At 60.6% G+C, this 7,914-nt stretch overlaps 1 non-coding gene across 1 annotated transcript; it reads left to right on the forward strand.

The window, feature by feature from the left end:
* The first annotated feature begins 4,316 nt into the window (after positions 1-4,316).
* On the forward strand, positions 4,317-4,435 carry LOC131872038 (5S ribosomal RNA). Its single transcript, XR_009370223.1, has one exon. It is a non-coding gene; the product is annotated as a 5S ribosomal RNA (ribosomal RNA).
* The last annotated feature ends 3,479 nt before the right edge of the window (positions 4,436-7,914 follow it).

A 7,914-nucleotide genomic window follows, 5' to 3' on the forward strand; every position in this document is an offset into this window, starting at 1 on the left:
GCGCACTTTTGGAGGGCACTTTTGTGCGCTCCAAAGGTGCGCACTTTTGGAGGGCACTTTTGTGCGCTCCAAAGGTGCGCACTTTTGGAGGGCACTTTTTGGAGGGCACTTTTGTGCGCTCCAAAGGTGCGCACTTTTGGAGGGCACTTTTTGGAGGGCACTTTTCTGCGCTCCAAAGGTGCGCACTTTTGGAGGGCACTTTTTGGAGGGCACTTTTCTGCGCTCCAAAGGTGCGCACTTTTGGAGGGCACTTTTCTGCGCTCCAAAGGTGCGCACTTTTGGAGGGCACTTTTTGGAGGGCACTTTTCTGCGCTCCAAAGGTGCGCACTTTTGGAGGGCACTTTTGTGCACTCCAAAGGTGCACACTTTTGGAGGGCACTTTTTGGAGGGCACTTTTCTGCACTCCAAAGGTGCGCACTTTTGGAGGGCACTTTTTGGAGGGCACTTTTGTGCGCTCCAAAGGTGCGCACTTTTGGAGGGCACTTTTTGGAGGGCACTTTTGTGCGCTCCAAAGGTGCGCACTTTTGGAGGGCACTTTTGTGCACTCCAAAGGTGCGCACTTTTGGAGGGCACTTTTCCTGCGCTCCAAAGGTGCACACCTAGGTGAGCACCTTCGACCACACCTTGTAGCACACCAAACTCTGACTTTCGACTTCATCCGCAATGCAGGGTCTTTGAGGTTGGCGCAATGCGCACAACCAGGGGAGTCGACCCATCAAACCCAACACCTCCCCTATATAAGCTATTTGTCTGATTCTCATACATGCGTAGCCTGCAGGAGCAATTAGGACATCGACCCCAACTTTCGGCTTCTAAACGAAAACAAGGTCTTTGAGGTTGGTGTAATGCGAACAACTAGGGGAGTCAACCCATCAAACCCAACACCTCCCCTATATAAGCTATTTGTCTGATTCTCATACATGTGTAGTCTACAGGAGCAATTAGGACATCGACCCCAACTTTTGACTTCTTAACGAAAACAAGGTCTTTGAGGTTGACGTAATGCGCACAACCAGGGGAGTCGACCCATCAAACCCAACACCTCCCCTATATAAGCTATTTGTCCGATTCTCATACATGTGTAGCCTACAGGAGCCATTAGGACATTGACCCCAACTTTTGACTTCTTAACGAAAACAAGGTCTTTGAGGTTGGCGTAATGCGCACAACCAAGGGAGTTGACCCATCAAACCCAACACCTCCCCTATATAAGCTATTTGTCTGATTCTCATACATGTGTAGCCTGCAACAACGATTAGGACATCCACCCCAACTTCTGAATTCGTCTGCGTTGACCGCACCAAAGGTGCACGCCTTGGTGCTCACCAAAATCCGACTTCCGACTTCTACTGCTATGCGGGGTCTTTGAGGTTGGCGCAGTGCGCACAACCAGGGGAGTCAACCCACCGAATGCAACACCTCCCCTATATAAGCTATTTGTCTGATTCTCATACATGCGTAGACTGCAGCAATGATTAGGACATCCACCCCAACTTTTGACTTCTTAAACAAGACAGGGTCTTTGAAGTTGGTGCAGTGCACACAACCAGGGGAGTCGACCCATCAAACGCAACACCTCCCCTATATAAAGCTATTTGTCCGATTCTCATACGTGTAGTCTGCAGCAGCGATTAGGACATCGACCCCAACTTCCGAATTCGTTTGCATTGACCGCACCAAAGGTGCACGCCTTGGTGTGCACCTTGGAGTGCACTTTGGTGCTCACCTCGGTGCACACTTTGGTGTGCACCTCGGTGTGCACCAAAGGTGCGCACCTTGGAGCGCACCAAAGGTGTACACTTTGGAGCGCACCACATAGGGTCTTTGAGAGGTTGGCGCAGTGCGCACACCAAGGTGGGTGTTGAGGTGCGTGCCGAGGTGGGTGGGTGCTAGGGTGCGCTCCATGGTGGGTGCCAGGGTGGGTGCGTGCTAGGGTGGATTCCAAAGAGGGTCATAGGGTGGGTGCCAAGGTGGGTTGGTGATATAGTGGGTTCAAAGGTGGGTACTAGGGTGGGTTCCAAGGTGGGTCACAAGTTGGGTGCCAGGATGCGTGGGTGTTAGGTTGGGTGCCAAGGTGGGCTCCTGCGTGGGTGGGTGCTAGGGTGGGTTTCAAGGTGGACGCGAGGGCGGGTGCCAAGGTGGGTAACAAGTTGGGTGTTAGGATGGGTGAGTGCTAGAGTGGGTGCCAAGGTGGGTGGGTGCTAAGGTGGATGCCAAGGTGGTTCACAGGGTGGGTGGGTTCTAGGGTGAGTTCCAAGGTGGGTCACAGGTTTAGTGCTAGGGTGCGTGTCAAGGCGGGTGTCGAGGTGCCTGGGTGCTAGGGTGTGGATGCCAATGTGGGTCATAGGGTGGGTACTAGGGTGGGCTGCAATGTGGGTGCCAAGGTGGGTAACATGCTCGGTTGGTTCTAAATTGGGTGTCAGGGTGGGTGTGCACCCACCTTGCCCGAGGTGGGTGCCAAGGTGCCAGTGTGGGTGGGTGCTAAGGTGGATGCCAAGGTGGGTGAGAAGGTGGGTGATAGGTTGAGTGGTAGGATGGGTGGGTGCCAAGATGGGTCACAGGGTGGGTGCAAGGGTGGGTAGGTGCTAGGGTTGGTGTCAGGGTGGGTGGGTGCTAGGTTGGGTTCCAAGGTGGGTGCGAGGGTGAGTGTCAAGGTGGGTCACAGGTTAGGTGCTAGGATGGGTGAGTGCTAGGGTGCAAAGGTGCCAGGGTGGGTGCTAGGATGGGTCGATGCTAGGGTGAGTGGCAAGGTGGGTCCACAAGTGTCAAGGTGGGTGCCGAGGTGGGTGCCAACTTGGGTTCCAAGGTGGGTGCCAAGTGGGCGACTGCTATGGTGGATGCCAAGGTGGGTCACGGGGTGGGTGCCAAGTTGCTAGGTTGTGTTCCAAGGTGGGTGCCAACGTGGCTGCTAGGGTGCGTGGGTTAAAGGGTGTGTCACAACGTGGGTGCCAGGATGGGTGCGCACCCACACTGGCCAAGACGGGTGCAAGGTTGGGTTCCAAGCCCGGTCACAGGCTGGGTGCTAGGATGGGTGGGTGCCAAGGTGGGCACCAGGGTGGGTGCACCCACCCTGGCCAAGGTGGGTCACGGGGTGGGTCCTAGGGTGGGTAACAGGGTGGGTACTAAGGTGCGTGCCAAGGTGGGTCATGGGGTGGGTGCCAAGGTGGGCACCAGGGTGGGTGTGCACCAACCCTAGCCAGGGTAGGTCACGGGGTGGTTGTCGGGGTGGGCGTCAAGGAGCCAAGGTGGGTGGCAAGTAGCCAAGTTGCGTGCCAAGGTGGGTGTCGGGGTGGGTGCCAAGGATCCAAGGTGGGTGCCAAGGAACCAAGGTGGGTGTCTGGGTGGGTGCCGAGGTGGGAGCCAGGGTGGGTCCCAAGGTGAGTGCAAAGGTGGGTGCCAGGGTCAAGGTGAGTGCCAATGTGGGTTCCAAGGTGCCAGGGTCAGGGTGAGTGCCAATGTGGGTTCAAAGGTGCTAAGTTGGGTGCGAGGTTGGGTGCGAGGGTGGGTGGGTGCCAAGGTGTGCTAGGTGGAAGCCCGGGTGGGTCGGCATCCCATGGGTGTCGAGTTGGGTGCCTGATGGGTGCTTCTTGTCAAGTTTTAGTCGTCGGGACTCATTTCGAGCCTTAGAGGTCGTTTCTTGTCCGGTTGCCCTGTCTTCGACCTGGGAACCCAATTTTGGTCCTCGGGTCCCATTTTTTTTTGTCTCGCATCCCACTTTTGGCCTGTGGCCTTTTCGGGGTCGATTCTCGTTTTGGGCATCAGAGCATGTTTCTTCTCCTAAAACCCAATATTTGTTTATTAAGTCTCGGAACACATTTTTGTTCTCGTGGACCCATCATGGGTCTTGGAACGCATTTGTGGTCCTTGGGTCCCATTTTGCATCCCGAAACTTGTGTTTTGGTGCTTGATCCCTATTTTGGGTGCCCACCTTGCACCAAGTGCGCACCCGGGGCAAACCGAGCGCCTTGGTGCACCGGGGCAAGATCGAGCGTGCACCCGAGGCGCCCCGAACATGCACCAAGGTGCACTCGGCCCACATGTGAGCGCAGGTCGTTGCGCCCGAGGTGGTGTGTGGGCACCGCGTTGCAGACGGGACACTGCACGCACACGACGCCCCGTCCAGGTGCACGCACGTAGGCCGGGCCGGGTGCACACCCGACGCCCTAGCAAGGTGCGCGCACCCGGGCAGGGCTCACACTTGGCGAACGGGGCGCACTTCGCGAGGGAGGGTGTGCACCTCGACGGGGGTGGGTGGCCGGGGTGGATTCGCACGTGGGTCGCGGTTTGCTAAGTACACACTGCGACAAGCTCATAACGGGTGCGATCATACCAGCGTTAGTGCACCGGATCCCATCAGAACTCCGCAGTTAAGCGCGCTTGGGCCGGAGTAGTACTGGGATGGGTGACCTCCCGGGAAGTCCCGGTGTTGCACCCTTTCTTAGTTTTTCGCCGGGCGTCGCAATGCTATTTGAATAAACCTTTTGCCCGTTTGCGTTCTCGTCGGGGCCGGGCCGGGCCGGGGTGCGCTGCCCGCACTACCGCGCGCGCGGGGGCGACACCGAGCGCGCACCCGAGGCGCCCCGAGCACACAGGCCACGGTGCAACCCGGGCGTTGTGCGCGCACCCCGGTGCGCCCGAGGTGCTGCGCGCGCACCCAGGTGAAATCGGTGTGCACCTCGGCCAGTGCGCGCTCGGTCGAGTCGCGCACGTTGGCCAAGGTGCACGGTGATGTTTCTTACTCTAAGGTTCCGCACCAGACGCCCGGGACAGGTGAGCGAAGCTGGGCGGGGCCGGGTGCGCGGCCGGGGCAGGTGCACGCAGCTGGAGAGAGCTTTGGAGCACACCAGAGGTGCGCACCTTGGAGCACACTTCGGAGCGCACCAATGATGCGCTCCATTCAAAAGTTTCCTGAAAAGGCAAAAAAAGTTGAGATTATAGAATTTCCCACTTGAGAGATTGTAAAAAAAAAAAATTTAAAATGAAGGAAACGCGGGTGCCAAGGTGTGCGCGCCCGGGTGCGCAGCCCAGCCAAGGTGTGCGCACCAAGGCGCCCACCCTGGCGAAGGTGCACGCAAGGTGCGCACCCGAGGCAAACCGGACAATTAACCCAACTTTCGACTTCGCGCGCACCTGCGCACCTTGGAGCGCACTTCGGAGCGCTCCTTGGTGCGCACCAATCTTGGGCACCTCGGAGTGCACCATGGCGCCCACCAAGGTGCGCACCCGGGGCAAACCGAGCTCCGACTTCGTGCGCACCTTGGAGCGCACGAAAGGTGCGCACCATGGCGCCCACCAAGGTGCGCAGCCCAGCCAAGGCGTGCGCATCAAGGTGCGCACCCTGGCGAAGGTGCGCACCCGGGGCAAACCGAGCTCCGACTTCGTGCGCACCTTGGAGCGCACAAAGGGTGCGCAACCCAGCCAAGGTGTGCGCACCCCGGGCAAACCGAGCTCCGAATCGTGCGCACCTTGGAGCACACTTCGGAGCCCTCCTTGGTGCGCACCGATGTTGCGCACCTCGGAGCGCACCCGGGGAAAACAATGCAATTAACCCGACTTTCGACTTCGTGGGCACCTCGGAGCGCTCTCGGGTTCGCACCTCGGAGCACACCGAGGTGCGCACCTTTGATGCGCTGCCTTCACCAATTTCCAGAAAAGGCAAGAAAACATTGAGAAGGTGTGCGCACCGAGGTGCCCACCCTGGCGAAGGTGCACGCGAGGTGCGCACCCGGGGCAAACCGGGCTCCGACTTCGTGCACGCCATGCTGCGCACCTTGGAGGGCCATGGTGCGCACCTTGGAGCACACTTCGGAGCGCTCAATGGTGCCCAACCCAGCCAAGGTGCCCACCGCGGCGAAGGTGCACGCGAGGTGCGCACCCGGGGCAAACCGGGCTCCGACTTCGTGCACGCCGCACCTTGGAGCACACTTCGGAGCGCTCCTTGGTGCGCACCAGGGCGCGCAACCCAGCCGAGGTGCCCACCCCGGCGAAGGTGCACGCGGGGTGCGCACCCGGGGCAAACCGGGCTCCGACTTCGTGCACGCCATGGTGCCCACCGCGGCGAAGGTGCACGCGAGGTGCGCACCCGGGGCAAACCGGGCTCCGACTTCGTGCACGCCGCACCTTGGAGCACACTTCGGAGCGCTCCTTGGTGCGCACCAGGGCGCGCAACCCAGCCGAGGTGCCCACCCCGGCGAAGGTGCACGCGAGGTGCGCACCCGGGGCAAACCGGGCTCCGACTTCGTGCACGCCATGGTGCCCACCGCGGCGAAGGTGCACGCGAGGTGCGCACCCGGGGCAAACCGGGCTCCGACTTCGTGCACGCCGCACCTTGGAGCACACTTCGGAGCGCTCCTTGGTGCGCACCATGGTGCCCACCAGGGCGCGCAACCCCGCCGAAGGTGCACGCGAGGTGCGCACCCGGGGCAAACCGGGCTCCGACTTCGTGCACGCCGCACCTTGGAGCACACTTCGGAGCGCTCCTTGGTGCGCACCAGGGCGCGCAACCCCGCCGAAGGTGCACGCGAGGTGCGCACCCGGGGCAAACCGGGCTCCGACTTCGTGCACGCCATGGTGCGCACCAGGGTGCCCACCGCGGCGAAGGTGCGCACCCGGGGCAAACCGGGCTCCGACTTCGTGCACGCCGCACCTTGGAGCACACTTCGGAGCGCTCCTTGGTGCGCACCAGGGCGCGCAACCCAGCCGAGGTGCCCACCCCGGCGAAGGTGCACGCGAGGTGCGCACCCGGGGCAAACCGGGCTCCGACTTCGTGCACGCCATGGTGCCCACCGCGGCGAAGGTGCGCACCCGGGGCAAACCGGGCTAGGACTTCGTGCACGCCGCACCTTGGAGCACACTTTGGAGCGCTCCTTGGTGCGCACCATGGTGCCCACCAGGCCGCGCAACCCAGCCAAGGTGTGCGCACCAAGGTGCACGCGAGGTGCGCACCCGGGGCAAACCGGGGTCCGGCTTCGTGCACGCCGCACCTTGGAGCACACATCGGGGCGCTCCCGGGTTCGCACCGGCGTTGCGCACCGTGGTGGGCACCTCGGAGCGCACCGTGGTGGGCACCTCGGAGCACACCAAGGTGGGCAGCGAGGTGCGCACCTTTGATGCGATGCCTTCACTAATTTCCATAAAAGGCAAAAAAAAACGAGATTTTAAAATTTCCGTTTTGAAAGATAGTGAGAAAAAGGGAATGCTGGTGCCATCTTGAGCCCGCCCTGGTGCGCAGCCCAGCCAAGGTGTGCGCACCAAGGTGCCCACCCTGGCGAAGGTGCGCGCCCGGGCAATTAACCCAACTTCCAACTTCGCGCGCGCCAGGGTGGGAGCGCACCCAACAACCGGGCCTGGGAAGAGCCAATGCGAGAAACCCCACCAAACGCTCTGACAAAAAAAGAGGGGGCGCTCCAGTAACCCCGCTTCGGAGCGCACCCTGGGCAAACCCAGCCAGGGTGCCCACCCCGGCCAAGGTGCAGGCGAGGTGCGCACCCGGGGCAAACCGGGCTCCGACAACGTGCACGCCGCACCTTGGAGCACACTTCGTAGCGCTCCCGGGTGCGCACCTCAGAGCACACCAAGGTGGGCAGCGAGGTGCGCACCTTTGATGCGCTGCCTTCACTAATTTCCAGAAAAGGCAAAAAAAAGAGGAGATTTTAAAATTTCCGTTTTGAAAGATAGTGAAAAAAACGGAACGCGGGTGCCATCTTGAGCCCGCCCTGGTGCACAGCCCAGGTAAGGTGCCCACCCTGGCAAAGGTGCGCACCCGGGCAATTAACCCTACTTCCGACTTCGTGCGCGCCAGGGTGGCAACCGGGCCTGGGAAGAGCCAATGCGAGAAACCCCACCAAACGCTCCGACAAAAAAAGAGGCGGCGCTCCAATAACCCCGCTTCGGAGCGCAGCCGGGGCAAACCCA

Source organism: Cryptomeria japonica, unplaced genomic scaffold (assembly GCF_030272615.1).
Source record: "Cryptomeria japonica unplaced genomic scaffold, Sugi_1.0 HiC_scaffold_505, whole genome shotgun sequence".
In the NCBI taxonomy this organism is placed as follows: Eukaryota; Viridiplantae; Streptophyta; class Pinopsida; order Cupressales; family Cupressaceae; genus Cryptomeria; species Cryptomeria japonica.